Genomic DNA, 22,500 nt, shown 5'->3' on the forward strand with positions numbered 1-22,500 from the left:
TGTTTACTGCCAACCGCTTTGGAGGATTTAAGCAACATACAAAAACTGACAACGTCTCTCAAAACTATTTTTGTGAAACATGAGGACAGTATAGTGATACTGCCAGCAGGGAGCAACAGAGAGCTGAACCGACAGTTGTACATTTCTAAAACTTTCACCAACACAAACACGCACGCTCACTTCAGATCATGGGAGGACGTCAAAAAATCACCACCCATTCTCTGACACTTTAACCGTTAACCTTGGTTCAAACATTTAACATCACACGCACACGCAGTGTTTTTCAGATAATTAATGAATTCAGATGTCACAATGATGGTTTACATGGATAAGGAGTCCTACTGAATCAATTACTGCCGTTATATCTTAACTAATGATTGTTTTTGTAAGAGTGTAACGTCGAGCCTCAGCAGCTTTCTCACTCCTTATGTGCTACTGTATAAAACCTGGTTTTTGCGCCTGGCACTAATTGCTTACGGCCATACCCACCCTGAACACGCCTGATCTCGTCTGATCTCGGAAGCTAAGCAGGGTCGGTCCTGGTTAGTACTTGGATGGGAGACCGCCTGGGAATACCAGGTGCTGTAAGCTTTTTCTTTTTCAACTCGAGCTCATTGACTCCGTGGCGTACCGTGACCTGATGTTTACTCTGCCAACCGCTTTGGAGGATTTAAGCAACATACAAAAACTGACAACGTCTCTCAAAACTATTTTTGTGAAACATGAGGACAGTATAGTGATACTGCCAGCAGGGAGCAACAGAAGAGCTGAACCGACAGTTGTACATTTCTTAAACTTTTCACCAACACAAACACGCACGCTCACTTCAGATCATGGGAGGACGTCAAAAAATCACCACCCATTCTCTGACACTTTAACCGTTAACCTTGGTTCAACATTTAACATCACACGCACACGCAGTGTTTTTCAGATAATTAATGAATTCAGATGTCACAATGATGGTTTACATGGATAAGGAGTCCTACTGAATCAATTACTGCCGTTTATATCTAACCTAATGATTGTTTTTTGTAAGAGTGTAACGTCGAGCCTGCAGCAGCTTCTCAGTCACGGGTCCTTAGGGTGCTACTGTATAAAACCTGGTTTTGCGCCTGCACTAATTGCTTACAGGCCCATACCAGCCCTGCTCCACGCCCTGATCGGTCTGTGTGATCTCGGGACGCTAAGCGAGGGTCGGGCCTGGTTAGTTTGACTATGGATGGAGACCGCCTGGGAATACCAGGTGCTGTTAAGCTTTTCTTTTTCAACTCGAGCTCATTGACTCCGTGGCGTACCGTGACCTGATGTTTACTGCCAATCGCTTTGGAGGATTTAAGCAACATACAAAACTGACAACGTCTCTCAAAACTATTTTTGTGAAACATGAGGACAGTATAGTGTTACTGCCAGCAGGGAGCACCAGAGAGCTGAACCGACAGTTTGTACATTTCTAAACTTTCACCAACACAAACACGCACAGCTCACTTCAGATCATGGGAGGACGTCAAAAAAATCACCACCCATGTCTCTGACACTTTAACCGTTAACTTGGTTCAAACATTTAACATCACACGCACACGCAGTGTTTTTTCAGATAATTAATGAATTCAGATGTCACAATGATGGTTTACATGGATAAGGAGTCCTACTGAATCAATTACTGCCGTTTATATCTAACTAATGATGTTTTTGTAAGAGTGTAACGTCGAGCCTCAGCAGCTTTCTCACTCCTTATGTGCTACTGTATAAAACATGGTTTTGCGCCTGCACTAATTGCTTACGGCAATACCACCCTGAACACGCCTGATCTCGTCTGATCTCGGAAGCTAAGCAGGGTCGGGCCTGGTTAGTACTTGGATGGGAGACCGCCTGGGAATACCAGGTGCTGTAAGCTTTATCTTTTTCAACTCGAGCTCATTGACTCCGTGGCGTACCGTGACCTGATGTTTACTGCCAACCGCTTTGGAGGATTTAAGCAACATACAAAAACTGACAACGTCTCTCAAAACTATTTTTGTGAAACATGAGGATAGTATAGTGATACTGCCAGCAGGGAGCACCAGAGAGCTGAACCGACAGTTGTACATTTCTTAAACTTTCACCAACACAAACACGCACGCTCACTTCAGATCATGGGAGGACGTCAAAAAATCACCACCCATTCTCTGACACTTTAACCGTTAACCTTGGTTCAAACATTAACATCACACGCACACGCAGTGTATTTCAGATAATTAATGAATTCAGATGTCACAATGATCGTTTACATGGATAAGGAGTCCTACTGAATCAATTACTGCCGTTTATATCTAACTAATGATTGTTTTTGTAAAAGTGTAACGTCGAGCCTCAGCAGCTTTTCTCACTCCTTATGTGCTACTGTATAAAACCTGGTTTTGCGCCTGCACTAATTGCTTATGGCCATACAACCCTGAACACGCCCGATCTCGTCTGATCTCGGAAGTTAAGCAGGGTCGGTCCTGGTTAGTACTTGGATGGGAGACCGCCTGGGAATACCAGGTGCTGTAAGCTTTTTCTTTTCAACTCGAGCTCATTGACTCCTTGGCCTACCGTGGCGTACCGTGACCTGATGTTTACTGCCAACAGCTTTGGAGGATTTAAGCAACATACAAAAACTGACAACGTCTCTCAAACTATTTTTGTGAAACATGAGGACAGTATAGTGATACTGCCAGCAGGGAGCACCAGAGAGCTGAACCGACAGTTGTACATTTCTTAAACTTTCACCAACGCAAACACGCACGCTCACTTCAGATCATGGGAGGACATCAAAAAATCACATACCCTGCAGATAATTAATGAATTCAGATGTCACAATGATCGTTTACATGGATAAGGAGTCCTACTGAATCAATTACTGCCGTTTATATCTAACTAATGATGTTTTTGTAAAGTGTAACGTCGAGCCTCAGCAGCTTTCTCACTCCTTATGTGCTACTGTATAAAACCTGGTTTTGTGCCTGCACTATTTGCTTACGGCCATACCACCCTGAACATGCCCGATCTCGTCTGATCTCGGAAGCTAAGCAGGGTCGGAACTGGTTAGTACTTGGGTGGGAGACCGTCTGGGAATACCAGGTGCTGTAAGCATTTTCTTTTTCAACTCGAGCTCATTGACTCCGTGGCCTACCGTGGCGTACCGTGACCTGATGTTTACTGCCAACCGCTTTGGAGGATTTAAGCAACATACAAAAACTGACAACGTCTCTCAAAACTATTTTTGTGAAACATGAGGACAGTATAGTGATACTGCCAGCAGGGAGCACCAGAGAGCTGAACCGACAGTTGTACAGTTCTTAAACTTTCACCAACACAAACACGCACGCTCACTTCAGATCATGGGAGGACGTCAAAAATCACCACCCATTCTCTGACACTTTAACCGTTAACCTTGGTTCAAACATTTAACATCACACGCACACGCAGTGTGTTTCAGATAATTAATGAATTCAGATGTCACAATGATCGTTTACATGGATAAGGAGTCCTACTGAATCAATTACTGCCGTTTATATCTAACTAATGATTGTTTTTGTAAGAGTGTAACGTCGAGCCTCAGCAGCTTTCTCACTCCTTATGTGCTACTGTATAAAACCTGGTTTTGCGCCTGCACTAATAGCTTACGGCCATACCACCCTGAACACGCCAGATCTCGTCTGATCTCGGAAGCTAAGCAGGGTCGGGCCTCATTAGTACTTGGATGGGAGACCGCCTGGGAATACCAGGTGCTGTAAGCTTTTCCTTTTTCAACTCGAGCTCATTGCCTCCGTGGCCTACTGTTACCTACCGTGACCTGATGTTTACTGCCAACCGCTTTGGAGGATTTAAGCAACATACAAAGACTGACAACGTCTCTCAAAACTATTTTTGTGAAACATGAGGACAGTATAGTGATACTGCCAGCAGGGAGCACCAGAGAGCTGAAACGACAGTTGTACATTTCTTAAACTTTCACCAACACAAACACGCACGCTCACTTCAGATCATGGGAGGACGTCAAAAAATCACCACCCATTCTCTGACACTTTAACCGTTAACCTTGGTTCAAACAATTAACATCACACGCACACGCAGTGTATTTCAGATAATTAATGAATTCAGATGTCACAATGATCGTTTACATGGATAAGGAGTCCTACTGAATCAATTACTGCCGTTTATATCTAACTAATGATTTTTTTTCTAAAAGTGTAACGTCGAGCCTCAGCAGCTTTCTCACTCCTACTGTATAAAACCTGGTTTTGCGCCTGCACTAATTGCTTACGGCCATACCACCCTGAACAAGCCCGATCTCGTCTGATCTCGGCAGCTAAGCAGGGTCGGGCCTGGTTAGTACTTGGATGGGAGACCGCCTGGGAATACCAGTGCTGTAAGATTTTTCTTTTTCAACTCGAGCTCATTGACTCCGTGGCGTACCGTGACCTGATGTTTACTGCCAACCGCTTTGGAGGATTTAAGCAACATACAAAAACTGACAACGTCTCTCAAAACTATTTTTGTGAAACATGAGGACAGTATAGTGATACTGCCAGCAGGGAGCACCAGAGAGCTGAACCGACAGTTGTACATTTCTTAAACTTTCACCAACACAAACACGCACGCTCACTTCAGATCATGGGAGGACGTCAAAAAATCACCACCCATTCTCTGACACTTTAACCGTTAACCTTGGTTCAAACATTTAACATCACACGCTCACGCAGTGTATTTCAGATAATTAATGAATTCAGATGTCACAATGATCGTTTACATGGATAAGGAGTCCTACTGAATCAATTACTGCCGTTTATATCTAACTAATGATTGTTTTTGTAAAAGTGTAACGTCAAGCCTCAGCAGCTTTCTCACTCCTTATGTGCTACTGTATAAAACCTGGTTTTGCGCCTGCACTAATTGCTTACGGCCATACCACCCTGAACATGCCCGATCTCGTCTGATCTCGGAAGCTAAGCAGGGTCGGGCCTGGTTAGTACTTGGATGGGAGACCTCCTCAGAAGCCCAGGTTGCTGTAAGTAGTGAGGAGATGAATGATATGGATGATGATGACGATGATGAGGAGGAAGAAGCTGAGGATGATGCTGATGATAAAGAGGACATTAAAGTTAGTGACGGAGATGAGGCAGACGATGAAGATAAAGGAATTGAGGAGGTTGACGGAGAACCCACTAACCTTAACGCTGGGTGGGCAGATGCAATGGCTAAGATTCTGCAGAAGAAAAACCCCAGCGAGCAAACCAACGATACTGGTGAAGAGCAAGGAGTTGGACATGATGAAGGTGAAGGAGAAACAAGAAAAAAAAAAAAACACGCCGGATCTCGTCTGATCTCGGAAGCTAAGCAGGGTCGGGCCTGGGTAGTACTTGGATGGGAGACCGCCTGGGAATACCAGGTGCTGTAAGCTTTTTCTTTTTCAACTCGAGCTCATTGACTCCGTGGCGTACCGTGACCTGATGTTTACTGCCAACCGCTTTGGAGGATTTAAGCAACATACAAAAACTGACAACGTCTCTCAAAACTATTTTTGTGAAACATGAGGACAGTATAGTGATACTGCCAGCAGGGAGCACCAGAGAGCTGAACCGACAGTTGTACATTTCTTAAACTTTCACCAACACAAACACGCACGCTCACTTCAGATCATGGGAGGACGTCAAAAAATCACCACCCATTCTCTGACACTTTAACCGTTAACCTTGGTTCAAACATTTAACATCACACGCACACGCAGTGTATTTCAGATAATTAATGAATTCAGATGTCACAATGATCGTTTACATGGATAAGGAGTCCTACTGAATCAATTACTGCCGTTTATATCTAACTAATGATTGTTTTTGTAAGAGTGTAACGTCGAGCCTCAGCAGCTTTCTCACTCCTTATGTGCTACTGTATAAAACCTGGTTTTGCGCCTGCACTAATTGCTTACGGCCATACCACCCTGAACACGCCTGATCTCGTCTGATCTCGGAAGCTAAGCAGGGTCAGGCATGGTTAGTACTTGGATGGGAGACCGCCTGGGAATACCAGGTGCTGTAAGCTTTTTCTTTTTCAACTCGAGCTCATTGCCTCCGTGGCCTACCGTGGCGTACCGTGACCTGATGTTTACTGCCAACCGCTTTGGAGGATTTAAGCAACATACAAAAACTGACAACGTCTCTCAAAACTATTTTTGTGAAACATGAGGACAGTATAGTGATACTGCCAGCAGGGAGCACCAGAGAGCTGAACCGACAGTTGTACATTTCTTAAACTTTCACCAACACAAACACGCACGCTCACTTCAGATCATGGGAGGACGTCAAAAAATCACCACCCATTCTCTGACACTTTAACCGTTAACCTTGGTTCAAACATTTAACATCACACGCACACGCAGTGTTTTTCAGATAATTAATGAATTCAGATGTCACAATGATGGTTTACATGGATAAGGAGTCCTACTGAATCAATTACTGCCGTTTATATCTAACTAATGATTGTTTTTGTAAGAGTGTAACGTCGAGCCTCAGCAGCTTTCTCACTCCTTATGTGCTACTGTATAAAACCTGGTTTTGCGCCTGCACTATTTGCTTACGGCCATACCACCCTGAACACGCCTGATCTCGTCTGATCTCGGAAGCTAAGCAGGGTCGGGCCTGGTTAGTACTTGGATGGGAGACCGCCTGGGAATACCAGGTGCTGTAAGCTTTTTCTTTTTCAACTCGAGCTCATTGACTCCGTGGCGTACCGTGACCTGATGTTTACTGCCAACCGCTTTGGAGGATTTAAGCAACATACAAAAACTGACAACGTCTCTCAAAACTATTTTGTGAAACATGAGGACAGTATAGTGATACTGCCAGCAGGGAGCAACAGAGAGCTGAACCGACAGTTGTACATTTCTTAAACTTTCACCAACACAAACACGCACGCTCACTTCAGATCATGGGAGGACGTGAAAAAATCACCACCCATTCTCTGACACTTTAACCGTTAACCTTGGTTCAAACATTTAACATCACACGCACACGCAGTGTTTTTCAGATAATTAATGAATTCAGATGTCACAATGATGGTTTACATGGATAAGGAGTCCTACTGAATCAATTACTGCCGTTTATATCTAACTAATGATTGTTTTTGTAAGAGTGTAACGTCGAGCCTCAGCAGCTTTCTCACTCCTTATGTGCTACTGTATAAAACCTGGTTTTGCGCCTGCACTAATTGCTTACGGCCATACCACCCTGAACACGCCTGATCTCGTCTGATCTCGGAAGCTAAGCAGGGTCGGGCCTGGTTAGTACTTGGATGGGAGACCGCCTGGGAATACCAGGTGCTGTAAGCTTTTTCTTTTTCAACTCGAGCTCATTGACTCCGTGGCGTACCGTGACCTGATGTTTACTGCCAACCGCTTTGGAGGATTTAAGCAACATACAAAAACTGACAACGTCTCTCAAAACTATTTTTGTGAAACATGAGGACAGTATAGTGATACTGCCAGCAGGGAGCACCAGAGAGCTGAACCGACAGTTGTACATTTCTTAAACTTTCACCAACACAAACACGCACGCTCACTTCAGATCATGGGAGGACGTCAAAAAATCACCACCCATTCTCTGACACTTTAACCGTTAACCTTGGTTCAAACATTTAACATCACACGCACACGCAGTGTTTTTCAGATAATTAATGAATTCAGATGTCACAATGATGGTTTACATGGATAAGGAGTCCTACTGAATCAATTACTGCCGTTTATATCTAACTAATGATTGTTTTTGTAAGAGTGTAACGTCGAGCCTCAGCAGCTTTCTCACTCCTTATGTGCTACTGTATAAAACCTGGTTTTGCGCCTGCACTAATTGCTTACGGCCATACCACCCTGAACACGCCCGATCTCGTCAGATCTCGGAAGCTAAGCAGGGTCGGGCCTGGTCAGTACTTGGATGGGAGACCTCCTCAGAAGCCCAGGTTGCTGTAAGTAGTGACGGGTGTCACCAAAAAGAAAAAAAAACACGCCTGATCTCGTCTGATCTCGGAAGCTAAGCAGGGTCGGGCCTGGTTAGTACTTGGATGGGAGACCGCCTGGGAATACCAGGTGCTGTAAGCTTTTTCTTTTTCAACTCGAGCTCATTGACTCCGTGGCGTACCGTGACCTGATGTTTACTGCCAACCGCTTTGGAGGATTTAAGCAACATACAAAAACTGACAACGTCTCTCAAAACTATTTTTGTGAAACATGAGGACAGTATAGTGATACTGCCAGCAGGGAGCAACAGAGAGCTGAACCGACAGTTGTACATTTCTTAAACTTTCACCAACACAAACACGCACGCTCACTTCAGATCATGGGAGGACGTCAAAAAATCACCACCCATTCTCTGACACTTTAACCGTTAACCTTGGTTCAAACATTTAACATCACACGCACACGCAGTGTTTTTCAGATAATTAATGAATTCAGATGTCACAATGATGGTTTACATGGATAAGGAGTCCTACTGAATCAATTACTGCCGTTTATATCTAACTAATGATTGTTTTTGTAAGAGTGTAACGTCGAGCCTCAGCAGCTTTCTCACTCCTTATGTGCTACTGTATAAAACCTGGTTTTGCGCCTGCACTAATTGCTTACGGCCATACCACCCTGAACACGCCTGATCTCGTCTGATCTCGGAAGCTAAGCAGGGTCGGGCCTGGTTAGTACTTGGATGGGAGACCGCCTGGGAATACCAGGTGCTGTAAGCTTTTTCTTTTTCAACTCGAGCTCATTGACTCCGTGGCGTACCGTGACCTGATGTTTACTGCCAACCGCTTTGGAGGATTTAAGCAACATACAAAAACTGACAACGTCTCTCAAAACTATTTTTGTGAAACATGAGGACAGTATAGTGATACTGCCAGCAGGGAGCACCAGAGAGCTGAACCGACAGTTGTACATTTCTTAAACTTTCACCAACACAAACACGCACGCTCACTTCAGATCATGGGAGGACGTCAAAAAATCACCACCCATTCTCTGACACTTTAACCGTTAACCTTGGTTCAAACATTTAACATCACACGCACACGCAGTGTATTTCAGATAATTAATGAATTCAGATGTCACAATGATGGTTTACATGGATAAGGAGTCCTACTGAATCAATTACTGCCGTTTATATCTAACTAATGATTGTTTTTGTAAGAGTGTAACGTCGAGCCTCAGCAGCTTTCTCACTCCTTATGTGCTACTGTATAAAACCTGGTTTTGCGCCTGCACTAATTGCTTACGGCCATACCACCCTGAACACGCCTGATCTCGTCTGATCTCGGAAGCTAAGCAGGGTCGGGCCTGGTTAGTACTTGGATGGGAGACCGCCTGGGAATACCAGGTGCTGTAAGCTTTTTCTTTTTCAACTCGAGCTCATTGACTCCGTGGCGTACCGTGACCTGATGTTTACTGCCAACCGCTTTGGAGGATTTAAGCAACATACAAAAACTGACAACGTCTCTCAAAACTATTTTTGTGAAACATGAGGACAGTATAGTGATACTGCCAGCAGGGAGCAACAGAGAGCTGAACCGACAGTTGTACATTTCTTAAACTTTCACCAACACAAACACGCACGCTCACTTCAGATCATGGGAGGACGTCAAAAAATCACCACCCATTCTCTGACACTTTAACCGTTAACCTTGGTTCAAACATTTAACATCACACGCACACGCAGTGTTTTTCAGATAATTAATGAATTCAGATGTCACAATGATGGTTTACATGGATAAGGAGTCCTACTGAATCAATTACTGCCGTTTATATCTAACTAATGATTGTTTTTGTAAGAGTGTAACGTCGAGCCTCAGCAGCTTTCTCACTCCTTATGTGCTACTGTATAAAACCTGGTTTTGCGCCTGCACTAATTGCTTACGGCCATACCACCCTGAACACGCCTGATCTCGTCTGATCTCGGAAGCTAAGCGGGGTCGGGCCTGGTTAGTACTTGGATGGGAGACCGCCTGGGAATACCAGGTGCTGTAAGCTTTTTCTTTTTCAACTCGAGCTCATTGCCTCCGTGGCCTACCGTGGCGTACCGTGACCTGATGTTTACTGCCAACCGCTTTGGAGGATTTAAGCAACATACAAAAACTGACAACGTCTCTCAAAACTATTTTTGTGAAACATGAGGACAGTATAGTGATACTGCCAGCAGGGAGCACCAGAGAGCTGAACCGACAGTTGTACATTTCTTAAACTTTCACCAACACAAACACGCACGCCCACTTCAGATCATGGGAGGACGTCAAAAAATCACCACCCATTCTCTGACACTTTAACCGTTAACCTTGGTTCAAACATTTAACATCACACGCACACGCAGTGTATTTCAGATAATTAATGAATTCAGATGTCACAATGATCGTTTACATGGATAAGGAGTCCTACTGAATCAATTACTGCCGTTTATATCTAACTAATGATTGTTTTTGTAAAAGTGTAACGTCGAGCCTCAGCAGCTTTCTCACTCCTTATGTGCTACTGTATAAAACCTGGTTATGCGCCTGCACTAATTGCTTACGGCCATTCCACCCTGAATACGCCCGATCTCGTCTGATCTCGGAAGATAAGCAGGGTCGGGCCTGGTTAGTACTTGGATGGGAGACCGCCTGTGAATACCAGGTGCTGTAAGCTATTTTTTTTTCAACTCGAGCTCATTGACTCCGTGGCGTACCGTGACCTGATGTTTACTGCCAACCGCTTTGGAGGATTTAAGCAACATACAAAAACTGACAACGTCTCTCAAAACTATTTTTGTGAAACATGAGGACAGTATAGTGATACTGCCAGCAGGGAGCACCAGAGAGCTGAACCGACAGTTGTACATTTCTTAAACTTTCACCAACACAAACACGCACGCTCACTTCAGATCATGGGAGGACGTCAAAAAATCACCACCCATTCTCTGACACTTTAACCGTTAACCTTGGTTCAAACATTTAACATCACACGCACACGCAGTGTTTTTCAGATAATTAATGAATTCAGATGTCACAATGATGGTTTACATGGATAAGGAGTCCTACTGAATCAATTACTGCCGTTTATATCTAACTAATGATTGTTTTTGTAAGAGTGTAACGTCGGGCCTCAGCAGCTTTCTCACTCCTTATGTGCTACTGTATGAAACCTGGTTTTGCGCCTGCACTAATTGCTTACGGCCATACCACCCTGAACACGCCCGATCTCGTCTGATCTCGGAAGCTAAGCAGGGTCGGGCCTGCTTAGTACTTGGCTGGGAGTCCGCCTGGGAATACCAGGTGCTGTAAGCTTTTTCTTTTTCAACTCGAGCTCATTGACTCCGTGGCGTACCGTGACCTGATGTTTACTGCCAACCGCTTTGGAGGATTTAAGCAACATACAAAAACTGACAACGTCTCTCAAAACTATTTTTGTGAAACATGAGGACAGTATAGTGATACTGCCAGCAGGGAGCACCAGAGAGCTGAACCGACAGTTGTACATTTCTTAAACTTTCACCAACACAAACACGCACGCTCACTTCAGATCATGGGAGGACGTCAAAAAATCACCACCCATTCTCTGACACTTTAACCGTTAACCTTGGTTCAAACATTTAACATCACACGCACACGCAGTGTATTTCAGATAATTAATGAATTCAGATGTCACAATGATCGTTTACATGGATAAGGAGTCCTACTGAATCAATTACTGCCGTTTATATCTAACTAATGATTGTTTTTGTAAGAGTGTAACGTCGAGCCTCAGCAGCTTTCTCACTCCTTATGTGCTACTGTATAAAACCTGGTTTTGCGCCTGCACTATTTGCTTACGGCCATACCACCCTGAACACGCCCGATCTCGTCTGATCTCGGAAGCTAAGCAGGTTTGGGCATGGTTAGTACTTGGATGGGAGACCGCCTGGGAATACCAGGTGCTGTAAGCTTTGTCTTTTTCAACTCGAGCTCATTGACTCCCTGGCGTACCGTGACCTGATGTTTACTGCCAACCGCTTTGGAGGATTTAAGCAACATACAAAAACTGACAACGTCTCTCAAAACTATTTTTGTGAAACATGAGGATAGTATAGTGATACTGCCAGCAGGGAGCACCAGAGAGCTGAACCGACAGTTGTACATTTCTTAAACTTTCACCAACACAAACACGCACGCTCACTTCAGAGGGGTGTTCCACGAACGGAGGTTTAACAAACACTGAGTTAACGCTGAACTCTAGGTTGATTGACCCTGTGCCGACCAACCCAGAGTTTTCGGTTCCACAGCAGCGGTTATGCATTAGTTCAGTCAACTCGGGGTTGGTTAACACAGGGTTGTGCGCGTCCACGCCAAACTTAAAAAGACGTGATGTATGGATCATGGAAACCCTGATCGATATGGCGAAACGGGCCGCTTATTTCAATGAAATGGAACCCCAGGTTCTCCTGGAGAGCTATGACGAGGAGAAGGACATTATCACAAGAAAAGGGAACGCTAAAACCTCTGGAACCCGGAGAACCAAAGCCTGGCAGCGGATCGCTGACCGCGTAAATGCGTTAGTTACACGTCAAAAGCATGATCCTTAATATTTGAGCCATGAATATATAAATATCCCAGTTAAGCATTCTTAAAGATCCTACCACATAACCCCTTTCTTCTAAAACAATATGTACTCCGATTGCTTCCAAGCGGTCAGAGAATCAAGTATAAAAATGAAGTATAAAAAACATACAAACTGGTAAGCTTTTCCCACCATCGTATTGGTATAAATTTAAATAAGCCATTTTTTTAAGCCAATCGTGAAAAGGCCGACAGTCGGCAGACTGGATCTGGCCCTCAAATTGTCTTGACCCCGGTGGAGGAGCTGTTAATAAACATAAATTCAGGGCGCCCTGGCATGGAGGGGGTACCTGGAGGTACCTACCACCTCAGAGAGTCATGGGCCATACCCCACACTGGTTGAATGTAGGTTTTTGTGTTTTCTTGTATTTTAGATTTTTTTTGCCTTCGAAGTAACACATGCAAACCGTGTGCTTGCCACAGCGCATACTATTCCAAATGTTTCTTTTTTGGTAACTGGGTAGAAAACCTAAAAGTGACAATTCATCAACTTCACAGATCAAGATGGATCAGTGCTTGTATGAAGCCGCCGGCTACGATCGAACATTCTCCAGTGGATGCAAGTCCGTTAGGACTATTTTATACTTTATGTTGTAAATGCCTCTCGGCATAGTACTCAGACAATATTGCTCTTTGTATGATAGGAGGCCGATACAAATCTTGGATGGGTCATCTGAAACGACTGTGATGTGCTCAGCATCTCCAGCATTATAGCCTAGATAAAACTACCATTTGAAAAAAACGGAGGGCTACGCAAATAGTCTGGAGTGAACTGAGGCCAGGTCCTCGATTGGTAGTGTTGGCTATGTAAGGCTATTTAAATATATTAAAGATTTGCGCGAGAATCTATATCTCTCCACTCCAGCAAAAAGTCATCCAATATGCCAAGATGTCGAGCCGTGGTCTTATCAATCGCTCCCGGTGGATTGCACGTATAATTTGCGCTCTGATATCAGCAGTTCTCTCATCAAAAGGGCATGCCATTGTGAACACATGAAATCTGCGGTGAACGCCGGTTGAAATACCCAAAACCGGGTTATGTTTCAAACTTAACCTGCGCAAAACCTGGTCCGACCAGGTTTGATTCAGAGCATATGTTGCTATAGCAACTAACATACCGTGATCCTTTTGGAACGGAAAACCTAGGGTTACAGCAAACCCTGGGTTAACTTACCCGGTTATGTGATAAAACCGGCTTTGTGGAACACCCCACAGATCATGGGAGGACGTCAAAAAATCACCACCCATTCTCTGACACTTTAACCGTTAACCTTGGTTCAAACATTTAACATCACACGCACACGCAGTGTATTTCAGATAATTAATGAATTCAGATGTCACAATGATCGTTTACATGGATAAGGAGTCCTACTGAATCAATTACTGCCGTTTATATCTAACTAATGATTGTTTTTGTAAAAGTGTAACGTCGAGCCTCAGCAGCTTTCTCACTCCTTATGTGCTACTGTATAAAACCTGGTTTTGCGCCTGCACTAATTGCTTACGGCCATACCACCCTGAACACACCTGATCTCGTCTGATCTCGGAAGCTAAGCAGGGTCGGGCCTGGTTAGTACTTGGAAGGGAGACCGCCTGGGAATACCAGGTGCTGTAAGCTTTTTCTTTTTCAACTCGAGCTCATTGCCTCCGTGGCCTACCGTGGCGTACCGGGACCTGATGTTTACTGCCAACCGCTTTGGAGGATTTAAGCAACATACAAAAACTGACAACGTCTCTCAAAACTATTTTTGTGAAACATGAGGACAGTATAGTGATACTGCCAGCAGGGAGCACCAGAGAGCTGAACCGACAGTTGTACATTTCTTAAACTTTCACCAACACAAACACGCACGCTCACTTCAGATCATGGGAGGACGTCAAAAAATCACCACCCATTCTCTGACACTTTAACCGTTAACCTTGGTTCAAACATTTAACATCACACGCACACGCAGTGTATTTCAGATAATTAATGAATTCAGATGTCACAATGATCGTTTACATGGATAAGGAGTCCTACTGAATCAATTACTGCCGTTTATATCTAACTAATGATTGTTTTTGTAAAAGTGTAACGTCGAGCCTCAGCAGCTTTCTCACTCCTTATGTGCTACTGTATAAAACCTGGTTTTGTGCCTGCACTATTTGCTTACGGCCATACCACCCTGAACACGCCCGATCTCGTCTGATCTCGGAAGCTAAGCAGGGTCGGGCCTGGTTAGTACTTGGGTGGGAGACCGTCTGGGAATACCAGGTGCTGTAAGCATTTTCTTTTTCAACTCGAGCTCATTGACTCCGTGGCCTACCGTGGCGTACCGTGACCTGATGTTTACTGCCAACCGCTTTGGAGGATTTAAGCAACATACAAAAACTGACAACGTCTCTCAAAACTATTTTTGTGAAACATGAGGACAGTATAGTGATACTGCCAGCAGGGAGCACCAGAGAGCTGAACCGACAGTTGTACAGTTCTTAAACTTTCACCAACACAAACACGCACGCTCACTTCAGATCATGGGAGGACGTCAAAAAATCACCACCCATTCTCTGACACTTTAACCGTTAACCTTGGTTCAAACATTTAACATCACACGCACACGCAGTGTGTTTCAGATAATTAATGAATTCAGATGTCACAATGATCGTTTACATGGATAAGGAGTCCTACTGAATCAATTACTGCCGTTTATATCTAACTAATGATTGTTTTTGTAAGAGTGTAACGTCGAGCCTCAGCAGCTTTCTCACTCCTTATGTGCTACTGTATAAAACCTGGTTTTGCGCCTGCACTAATCGCTTACGGCCATACCACCCTGAACACGCCCGATCTCGTCTGATCTCGGAAGCTAAGCAGGGTCGGGCCTGATTAGTACTTGGATGGGAGACCGCCTGGGAATACCAGGTGCTGTAAGCTTTTCCTTTTTCAACTCGAGCTCATTGCCTCCGTGGCCTACTGTGACCTACCGTGACCTGATGTTTACTGCCAACCGCTTTGGAGGATTTAAGCAACATACAAAGACTGACAACGTCTCTCAAAACTATTTTTGTGAAACATGAGGACAGTATAGTGATACTGCCAGCAGGGAGCACCAGAGAGCTGAAACGACAGTTGTACATTTCTTAAACTTTCACCAACACAAACACGCACGCTCACTTCAGATCATGGGAGGACGTCAAAAAATCACCACCCATTCTCTGACACTTTAACCGTTAACCTTGGTTCAAACAATTAACATCACACGCACACGCAGTGTATTTCAGATAATTAATGAATTCAGATGTCACAATGATCGTTTACATGGATAAGGAGTCCTACTGAATCAATTACTGCCGTTTATATCTAACTAATGATTTTTTTTCTAAAAGTGTAACGTCGAGCCTCAGCAGCTTTCTCACTCCTACTGTATAAAACCTGGTTTTGCGCCTGCACTAATTGCTTACGGCCATACCACCCTGAACAAGCCCGATCTCGTCTGATCTCGGCAGCTAAGCAGGGTCGGGCCTGGTTAGTACTTGGATGGGAGACCGCCTGGGAATACCAGGTGCTGTAAGCTTTTTCTTTTTCAACTCGAGCTCATTGACTCCGTGGCGTACCGTGACCTGATGTTTACTGCCAACCGCTTTGGAGGATTTAAGCAACATACAAAAACTGACAACGTCTCTCAAAACTATTTTTGTGAAACATGAGGACAGTATAGTGATACTGCCAGCAGGGAGCACCAGAGAGCTGAACCGACAGTTGTACATTTCTTAAACTTTCACCAACACAAACACGCACGCTCACTTCAGATCATGGGAGGACGTCAAAAAATCACCACCCATTCTCTGACACTTTAACCGTTAACCTTGGTTCAAACATTTAACATCACACGCACACGCAGTGTATTTCAGATAATTAATGAATTCAGATGTCACAATGATCGTTTACATGGATAAGGAGTCCTACTGAATCAATTACTGCCGTTTATATCTAACTAATGATTGTTTTTGTAAAAGTGTAACGTCAAGCCTCAGCAGCTTTCTCACTCCTTATGTGCTACTGTATAAAACCTGGTTTTGCGCCTGTACTAATTGCTTACGGCCAAACCACCCTGAACACGCCCGATCTCGTCTGGGCCCCGTTTCCCGATAACGATGGATCCACGCTCGTACGATCATTCTCATGATGGATCTTGCGATCCATCGTCTATTTCTTTGGAGCGTTTCCCGAAACTCCTCTTAACGTGAACGCGCATTCGCTGCACTCACGACGTCGTAGGATTGTAACTGTCTACTGACACGGTGCTGAAATGGGCTCCGTAGGAGGGGGAGACGCAGGAATGTCGCAGGAAAATTGTGTTAAAAAGGGTTAAAATATATCCCCATCAAGGACAACAGCAGAGTAGCCTACGAAAAAAATAGACTGCAATTATATGAATGCTAAAGACATTAAAACACAATTGATTAGGCTTAAACCGACATATATCAGTCCTAATCTTGAATGCACTGTGCGTTTCACGGCATTTTCCCCCCTTAAATAATTCCTCTTCACACCTGTGAATAACCCGGGAGACGTCCATGATGAGGAATGCAACGAAGCCCACCGTCTGGCCCGGTGCATCGTTGAGCGCACGATCGGGATCGCTTTAGATGCAAGTCAGTCACAAGTCAGGCGGAGGGCTCCAGTTTTCTCCGGCCAAGTCATGCGCCGTGATATGTGTGACGGCTATGTTGCACAACATTGCAGCTAAGGCTGGGGTGGCATTGCTTGAACCGGAGGACGTTGAGGACGATGACGATGAGGAAGATCGGTGTGAGGACGGCCTCCCTCATAACTACGCGGCTGGTTTTCATGCGCGTCGGATAGTGATTGAGACTTTTTTTTAACCCCCTCCACCCTCCCTCATGTCACTAAACATTCCCGTCAACGTGACCAATCCCCACCATATCCCAGCCTTTTGCCTGCTCCGTTGCTTGTTTTTTATAAAAAAATGTATTTCTTTATTTTCTTATTTTTTTTAATTTCTTTAATTTCGTTATTTTTTATTTTTTTTAATTTGTTTAATTTTAATTTATTTGTTACATTATTTTATGCTACGTTTTATGAGTAGCCTATGTCAGTCTGCACAAATCCCCCCACTTTCTCTCACACATTTTGAGTGCCCTGCCTGCGCAAACATTTTCTGGACTGTCCCGTTTTATTTTGGCCATTTGAACATCTTTATTAATAAATTAATTAATAATCTTTATTAATTACCAAACTAAGAACATAAAGGCGCAATGCGTTTTAATAAAACGCATCCAATAGACGGAATGTCCGATGGTGTCGCCACTGAGGCTATAGCTGACGATGCTCTTAGCGTCCTACGAGTACCTACGAGCACCCCTGGAGTACTCGTTAGCTACGAGCGTTTTCAAGACGTTCGTTCCCCACGATGCTTTCGGGAAACGCGGTGAAAACTCTACGATGCCCTTTCGACGCACTTCACGATCCACTTAGGCTAACGACGCTTTCGGGAAACGGGGCCCTGATCTTGGAAGCTAAGCAGGGTCGGGCCTGGTTAGTACTTGGATGGGAGACCACCTGGGAATACCAGGTGCTGTAAGCTTTTTCTTTTTCAACTCGAGCTCATTGACTCCGTGGCCTACCGTGGCGTACCGTGACCTGATGTTTACTGCCAACCGCTTTGGAGGATTTAAGCAACATACAAAAACTGACAACGTCTCTCAAAACTATTTTTGTGAAACATGAGGACAGTATAGTGATACTGCCAGCAGGGAGCACCAGAGAGCTGAACCGACAGTTGTACATTTCTTAAACTTTCACCAACACAAACACGCACGCTCACTTCAGATCATGGGAGGACGTCAAAAAATCACCACCCATTCTCTGACACTTTAACCGTTAACCTTGGTTCAAACATTTAACATCACACGCACACGCAGTGTATTTCAGATAATTAATGAATTCAGATGTCACAATGATCGTTTACATGGATAAGGAGTCCTACCGAATCAATTACTGCCGTTTATATCTAACTAATGATTGTTTTTGTAAGAGTGTAACGTCGAGCCTCAGCAGCTTTCTCACTCCTTATGTGCTACTGTATAAAACCTGGTTTTGCGCCTGCACTAATTGCTTACGGCCATACCACCCTGAACACGCCTGATCTCGTCTGATCTCGGAAGCTAAGCAGGGTCGGGCCTGGTTAGTACTTGGATGGGAGACCGCCTGGGAATAGCAGGTGCTGTATGCATATTCTTTTTCAACTCGAGCTCATTGCCTCCGTGGCCTACCGTGGCGTACCGTGACCTGATGTTTACTGCCAACCGCTTTGGAGGATTTAAGCAACATACAAAAACTGACAACGTCTCTCAAAACTATTTTTGTGAAACATGAGGACAGTATAGTGATACTGCCAGCAGGGAGCACCAGAGAGCTGAACCGACAGTTGTACATTTCTTAAACTTTCACCAACACAAACACGCACGCTCACTTCAGATCATGGGAGGACGTCAAAAAATCACCACCCATTCTCTTACACTTTAACTGTTAACCTTGGTTCAAACATTTAACATCACACGCACACGCAGTGTATTTCAGATAATTAATGAATTCAGATGTCACAATGATCGTTTACATGGATAAGGAGTCCTACTGAATCAATTACTGCCGTTTATATCTAACTAATGATTGTTTTTGTAAAAGTGTAACGTCGAGCCTCAGCAGCTTTCTCACTCCTTATGTGCTACTGTATAAAACCTGGTTTTGCGCCTGCACTAAATGCTTACGGCCATACCACCCTGAACACGCCCATTGAGGAAGTGATACGCCCATTGAGGAAGTGTTTGGTGTGCTTGAGTGGTGAGAGGAGGACGGTGTTGGAGCGAGGATTCTTTTGGTGGTAAATCAAGTATTTATAGATATTTTTTTGGTTAGTTTTGTGTCTAGTCGTTTATTCCCCCGACAGCTTGCTGTTTGGGGGAGTATTAGTATACTTTAGTTCGGTTTTTTTTCGATGTCTCACGCGGTTTCGAAAACTCGAATGGAAGACGGCATGGAACGGAACACGGCTCCTGCTGCGGTGACGGATGGTGGTTGTGTGGCGAAGAGGACATCGGAGGACGTACTAGGCGGGAGACCGGTGACTGCGGAGAGAGCAACAAGAGAGAAGGAGGACAAGGTTGCGGATGGTGGCCCGAGCTACTGCAGGGAGTTGTCTGTGGCTGTGGAACTTGTGGGAGAGGAGAAAATCCCGATGATGGAGATGCTAAGGGCGATGCAGAGTGTATGTGGATTGGTCTTGGGATGTCGCTACCTCTCATTGAACCAATATGAAGTAACGATGAATCACCCCAACGGGAAGAGGCGATTGTTGGATGGTTTTAGGATAAGGGGGACCAGCGTCGTCGCAAAAGACTTGACTGCAGATGAGATGGTGGTGTCCTTTATGAGTCTACCAGTGTACATTACGGATGAGGAGATTCTGAAGAAGCTTGCGGACTGGGGTGTGGAGGCAGTTTCGCCGATTGCAAGGAGGAAGTGGCCTGGGATGACCATATGTGAGGGTACACGGTTTGTTAAGGTGAAGTTTAACAAGGAAGTACGGTCCTTGCCTTGGTCCACACGTTTTGACACTGAAAAGGGTGCTGAATATTTCCGAGTCATCCATGACAGACAATTAAAGGTGTGTAGATTGTGCATCCAGCCTGGACATATAGTGAGGGACTGTCCTGACTTCCTCTGTCGGAAGTGCGGGAAGCAGGGACACTATGCAAGGGAGTGTGTGGCTGTGATTAAATGCAGAGAGTGTGGTAATAGAAAGGGAAATTGTGTGTGTAAGGAGGAGCAGGTGGGAGGGGGTGCCCTCTCAGTTGACCCAGACTCAAGGGCTGTATCGTTGGAGAGTGAGGAAAGTGGAGGGGAAGAGAGTGCGGAAGAGGAGATGGAGCACGGGGAGCTGTCTGACGGGGAGACAGTCTTGGACAGTCAGCTACAGGTTGTGCTGAAGGACCCGGGTGTGGGGGGCATGGGGTTGCCCGGGGGGCAAAGCTCTCAAGGAGAGCTTTCCTCTCTACCGGCATCTGGGCACCCTACACCAGCGGAGGGCGTAGCCAAGGTGCCGCGGGGGTCTGGACAGTTGGGGAACGAGGCGGGACATGGCACGGGGGCTAGCCTAGAAGTGGATTTGGTTGTGTCAATGGCCCCGGCATCAGGGGGAGATGGGGGCACAGGGTTGGGGGGGGGCAGGAGCTCTCAAGCGGGGCTCCTCTCTTTACAGGCGCCCGGGTGGCCTACAGTAGAGGAAGATGCAGCCTGGGGGTCTTGTGCTGTGACTATTGAGGCTACAGCCGACGCGTCTCATTGGCGTGGTATGGCGCCTATAATTTCCCCCCCCACACTGGCTGATGGAAGGGAGAGGGAGAATAAGTCTGGGAATGAGGCGTTGGGTGTTTGTAGGGAGAGGGCGCCCAGGGTCAGACGCAGGAGAGGGGTTCATTCCGATGAGGAACAGAGGAACTTGAAAAAGAAAGGGGTACGTAAAAAAAAAAAAAGATTTTAACAGTAATACCCACTCTGTGTCTTTTGATTTCAATGGTCACACTCACATCAATTAATATCAACGGTCTTAACAATATGGCAAAGTTTGATGAGGTGTTAATCAATTTTAAATCCGATATTTTAGTGCTGCAGGAAACAAACTGGACACAGGCTAAAATGCCAGAAATCAAGGAGAAATGGAGGGGACTGTTATTCGTCAATTGTGGGACGGCAAGATCGTGTGGTGTGGCAATACTTGTAAAGGAGGATGTGGTTGGGAATGTGAAGGAGGTTCTGAATGATGGGAAGGGGAGGATTTTCACAAGTATTTTGTTAGGAACAGCACTTTAGTCATGGTAACGGAATCAGGGACGTTACGATTTAGTGTGTAGTGTGGGCATTGTTTTTCCTGCTTGTTAAGACCTGGCAGACCACTCCGACGCAAATGTTTGTTGTGTATGATTAGGGTTAACCTCTCTATATGATTGTTGCGTACATTTGTGATTATCAACTGTCTGTATGTCTTCTGTGTGTCATACTGTGTTTGGTTATGACCGTAAAAGATTGTAAATTACTGTAAATACGGAATTTTAATAAAAACAAACAAAAAAAAAAAAAAAAAACACGCCCGATCTCGTCTGATCTCGGAAGCTAAGCAGGGTCGGCCCTGGTTAGTACTTGGATGGGAGACCGCCTGGGAATACCAGGTGCTGTAAGCTTTTTCTTTTTCAACTCGAGCTCATTGCCTCCGTGGCCTACCGTGGCGTACCGTGACCTGATGTTTACTGCCAACCGCTTTGGAGGATTTAAGCAACATACAAAAACTGACAACGTCTCTCAAAACTATTTTTGTGAAACATGAGGACAGTATAGTGATACTGCCAGCAGGGAGCACCAGAGAGCTGAAACGACAGTTGTATATTTCTTAAACTTTCACCAACACAAACACGCACGCTCACTTCAGATCATGGGAGGACGTCAAAAAATCACCACCCATTCTCTGACACTTTAACCGTTAACCTTGGTTCAAACATTTAACATCACACGCACACGCAGTGTATTTCAGATAATTAATGAATTCAGATGTCACAATGATCGTTTACATGGATAAGGAGTCCTACTGAATCAATTACTGCCGTTTATATCTAACTAATGATTGTTTTTGTAAGAGTGTAACGTCGAGCCTCAGCAGCTTTCTCACTCCTTATGTGCTACTGTATAAAACCTGGTTTTGCGCCTGCACTAATTGCTTACGGCCATACCACCCTGAACACGCCCGATCTCGTCTGATTTCGGAAGCTAAGCAGGGTCGGGCCTGGTTAGTACTTGGATGGGAGACCTCCTCAGAAGCCCAGGATGCT

General features: G+C 44.8%; 23 non-coding genes across 23 annotated transcripts in view; all 23 read left to right on the forward strand.

The window, feature by feature from the left end:
• The first annotated feature begins 471 nt into the window (after positions 1 to 471).
• On the forward strand, positions 472 to 591 carry LOC130395116 (5S ribosomal RNA). The gene has a single exon (XR_008898209.1). It is a non-coding gene; the product is annotated as a 5S ribosomal RNA (ribosomal RNA).
• Positions 592 to 1,775: 1,184 nt separating this feature from the next.
• Positions 1,776 to 1,894, forward strand: LOC130400622 (5S ribosomal RNA). Its single transcript, XR_008903100.1, has one exon. It is a non-coding gene; the product is annotated as a 5S ribosomal RNA (ribosomal RNA).
• Positions 1,895 to 2,413: 519 nt separating this feature from the next.
• Positions 2,414 to 2,532, forward strand: LOC130394730 (5S ribosomal RNA). Its single transcript, XR_008897860.1, has one exon. It is a non-coding gene; the product is annotated as a 5S ribosomal RNA (ribosomal RNA).
• Positions 2,533 to 2,992: 460 nt separating this feature from the next.
• On the forward strand, positions 2,993 to 3,111 carry LOC130395343 (5S ribosomal RNA). The gene has a single exon (XR_008898412.1). It is a non-coding gene; the product is annotated as a 5S ribosomal RNA (ribosomal RNA).
• Positions 3,112 to 3,639: 528 nt separating this feature from the next.
• Positions 3,640 to 3,758, forward strand: LOC130395163 (5S ribosomal RNA). The gene has a single exon (XR_008898250.1). It is a non-coding gene; the product is annotated as a 5S ribosomal RNA (ribosomal RNA).
• Positions 3,759 to 4,279: 521 nt separating this feature from the next.
• On the forward strand, positions 4,280 to 4,397 carry LOC130395841 (5S ribosomal RNA). Its single transcript, XR_008898848.1, has one exon. It is a non-coding gene; the product is annotated as a 5S ribosomal RNA (ribosomal RNA).
• Positions 4,398 to 4,916: 519 nt separating this feature from the next.
• Positions 4,917 to 5,036, forward strand: LOC130394742 (5S ribosomal RNA). Its single transcript, XR_008897871.1, has one exon. It is a non-coding gene; the product is annotated as a 5S ribosomal RNA (ribosomal RNA).
• Positions 5,037 to 5,941: 905 nt separating this feature from the next.
• LOC130395144 (5S ribosomal RNA) lies at positions 5,942 to 6,060 on the forward strand. Its single transcript, XR_008898233.1, has one exon. It is a non-coding gene; the product is annotated as a 5S ribosomal RNA (ribosomal RNA).
• A 529-nt stretch (positions 6,061 to 6,589) lies between these two features.
• LOC130399989 (5S ribosomal RNA) lies at positions 6,590 to 6,708 on the forward strand. The gene has a single exon (XR_008902478.1). It is a non-coding gene; the product is annotated as a 5S ribosomal RNA (ribosomal RNA).
• Positions 6,709 to 7,226: 518 nt separating this feature from the next.
• Positions 7,227 to 7,345, forward strand: LOC130399990 (5S ribosomal RNA). The gene has a single exon (XR_008902479.1). It is a non-coding gene; the product is annotated as a 5S ribosomal RNA (ribosomal RNA).
• Positions 7,346 to 7,864: 519 nt separating this feature from the next.
• Positions 7,865 to 7,984, forward strand: LOC130394623 (5S ribosomal RNA). The gene has a single exon (XR_008897763.1). It is a non-coding gene; the product is annotated as a 5S ribosomal RNA (ribosomal RNA).
• Positions 7,985 to 8,629: 645 nt separating this feature from the next.
• On the forward strand, positions 8,630 to 8,748 carry LOC130399992 (5S ribosomal RNA). The gene has a single exon (XR_008902480.1). It is a non-coding gene; the product is annotated as a 5S ribosomal RNA (ribosomal RNA).
• A 519-nt stretch (positions 8,749 to 9,267) lies between these two features.
• Positions 9,268 to 9,386, forward strand: LOC130399993 (5S ribosomal RNA). Its single transcript, XR_008902481.1, has one exon. It is a non-coding gene; the product is annotated as a 5S ribosomal RNA (ribosomal RNA).
• A 519-nt stretch (positions 9,387 to 9,905) lies between these two features.
• Positions 9,906 to 10,024, forward strand: LOC130400305 (5S ribosomal RNA). The gene has a single exon (XR_008902780.1). It is a non-coding gene; the product is annotated as a 5S ribosomal RNA (ribosomal RNA).
• Positions 10,025 to 10,553: 529 nt separating this feature from the next.
• On the forward strand, positions 10,554 to 10,672 carry LOC130400850 (5S ribosomal RNA). The gene has a single exon (XR_008903321.1). It is a non-coding gene; the product is annotated as a 5S ribosomal RNA (ribosomal RNA).
• A 519-nt stretch (positions 10,673 to 11,191) lies between these two features.
• LOC130394290 (5S ribosomal RNA) lies at positions 11,192 to 11,310 on the forward strand. Its single transcript, XR_008897463.1, has one exon. It is a non-coding gene; the product is annotated as a 5S ribosomal RNA (ribosomal RNA).
• Positions 11,311 to 11,829: 519 nt separating this feature from the next.
• On the forward strand, positions 11,830 to 11,948 carry LOC130394367 (5S ribosomal RNA). Its single transcript, XR_008897533.1, has one exon. It is a non-coding gene; the product is annotated as a 5S ribosomal RNA (ribosomal RNA).
• Positions 11,949 to 14,117: 2,169 nt separating this feature from the next.
• LOC130400318 (5S ribosomal RNA) lies at positions 14,118 to 14,236 on the forward strand. The gene has a single exon (XR_008902795.1). It is a non-coding gene; the product is annotated as a 5S ribosomal RNA (ribosomal RNA).
• A 529-nt stretch (positions 14,237 to 14,765) lies between these two features.
• Positions 14,766 to 14,884, forward strand: LOC130399994 (5S ribosomal RNA). Its single transcript, XR_008902482.1, has one exon. It is a non-coding gene; the product is annotated as a 5S ribosomal RNA (ribosomal RNA).
• Positions 14,885 to 15,413: 529 nt separating this feature from the next.
• On the forward strand, positions 15,414 to 15,532 carry LOC130399650 (5S ribosomal RNA). Its single transcript, XR_008902153.1, has one exon. It is a non-coding gene; the product is annotated as a 5S ribosomal RNA (ribosomal RNA).
• A 521-nt stretch (positions 15,533 to 16,053) lies between these two features.
• LOC130400956 (5S ribosomal RNA) lies at positions 16,054 to 16,172 on the forward strand. The gene has a single exon (XR_008903422.1). It is a non-coding gene; the product is annotated as a 5S ribosomal RNA (ribosomal RNA).
• Positions 16,173 to 18,735: 2,563 nt separating this feature from the next.
• Positions 18,736 to 18,854, forward strand: LOC130394716 (5S ribosomal RNA). The gene has a single exon (XR_008897847.1). It is a non-coding gene; the product is annotated as a 5S ribosomal RNA (ribosomal RNA).
• Positions 18,855 to 22,387: 3,533 nt separating this feature from the next.
• The window catches only part of LOC130395478 (5S ribosomal RNA), a 120-nt gene continuing 7 nt past the window's right edge, over positions 22,388 to 22,500 (forward strand). Inside the window, exon 1 of the ribosomal RNA XR_008898530.1 lies at positions 22,388 to 22,500. This exon is cut by the window's right edge and continues 7 nt beyond it. This is a non-coding gene — a ribosomal RNA (5S ribosomal RNA).

The sequence above is a fragment of the Gadus chalcogrammus genome, chromosome 12 (genome assembly GCF_026213295.1).
Source record: "Gadus chalcogrammus isolate NIFS_2021 chromosome 12, NIFS_Gcha_1.0, whole genome shotgun sequence".
In the NCBI taxonomy this organism is placed as follows: domain Eukaryota; kingdom Metazoa; phylum Chordata; class Actinopteri; order Gadiformes; family Gadidae; genus Gadus; species Gadus chalcogrammus.